At 32.8% G+C, this 1,180-nt stretch overlaps 1 long non-coding RNA gene across 1 annotated transcript; it reads right to left on the bottom strand.

Moving 5' to 3' along the window:
- Positions 1–245: 245 nt before the first annotated feature.
- Positions 246–782, bottom strand: LOC114297212 (uncharacterized). Its single transcript, XR_014350552.1, has 2 exons — positions 698–782; positions 246–515 (listed from the first exon to the last, which is right to left on the bottom strand). It is a non-coding gene; the product is annotated as an uncharacterized LOC114297212 (long non-coding RNA).
- Between the last annotated feature and the right edge of the window lie 398 nt (positions 783–1,180).

Here is a 1,180-nt window from a genome sequence, read left to right on the forward strand (position 1 = left end):
GTATGCTGGACTAGTTTTAATATTAATCTGTGCTGGACTAGTTTTAACATTATGTTGTTCTTATTAGAGTCGTTAAGACTGTCGGTAGCAAGACATTTAAGCCTCCCCTGCGACCAAAGATTTGATATCAAATTTGTAATGCATGTATAAAAAATTTGATACTTAAATTTAATCGCCACACCATTAATTTGTTAGATTATCATTTAAAAAAAAAAAAATTGGAAACAAAAGGAATAGATAAATAATTTTCAACAAAGAAATCGAAGTCTTTCCTCAGTACTCTCCCATTGTTATTCAAAATAGTTAATTTCGGCCATGTTCATGACTTATATTTTTATTTAATTATCTAAACTGTATTCCAAGTTATGAAGAAAAATAATAAAACCTGCATGCCTAGAACACAAAACCCCTTCCCAGAATTGACCTTTGTTGCAGAGGTCCTAAGTAGAACCAGAGAATCAGGTAGCCTATCTGGGGCACTGGCATAAACCATTGAAACTACATAATATCAATTCCTGCAATTTCAGATGAAAAACCCTACACTACTTTGGTACTCTTCGGCCTTTCTCATGCAATATAAAGCATTCAATCCACAACATAGTACCTAATTCCTATATGTCATAACTCCAAAGAAGGAAAATGCTATATGAGGAAAAGTTGAAAAAATAACCCCCAACAATAAAATTGTTTATATTACCTGTCATTGAGATGTAACTTTCTTTGCAACCCTCGACATGGAAGTTGAAAAGCAACCACAAACAGCTGTTTTAAACCTGAGACCTGCTGTGAGTAGAAACAACAAAAAATAAGATTTGAAAACTAGATGTAACATTCTAATGCAATGATAGCAGTGGAGTGAGTGCCAATCAGAATTAAACCAAAAGAACAAGTCAAGCATATAGGGGAAACTAAAGAGAAGTACATACTTCAACATCCATTACCATTATAATTTATAATTTTCCTGATAAACCATTTAAGTGAAGATTGCCTAAATCAAGTAGCAAAAACTGAATGTCATTATGATATCAAGCAATTCTAAACAGGAGTCGGAAAAATAGATAATGGAGTTTTCACTACGGGACAGAGAAACTTTATTTGCAAAAGTCGGCCTATATGCATAAAAAGGTCTTGTTAATATGTGTCTTAAGGGCACGTGTTAAGAAGCTTAAAATATTTGTAT

Source organism: Camellia sinensis, chromosome 14 (genome assembly GCF_055761805.1).
Source record: "Camellia sinensis isolate YWXY chromosome 14, ASM5576180v1, whole genome shotgun sequence".
Classification (NCBI taxonomy): domain Eukaryota; kingdom Viridiplantae; phylum Streptophyta; class Magnoliopsida; order Ericales; family Theaceae; genus Camellia; species Camellia sinensis.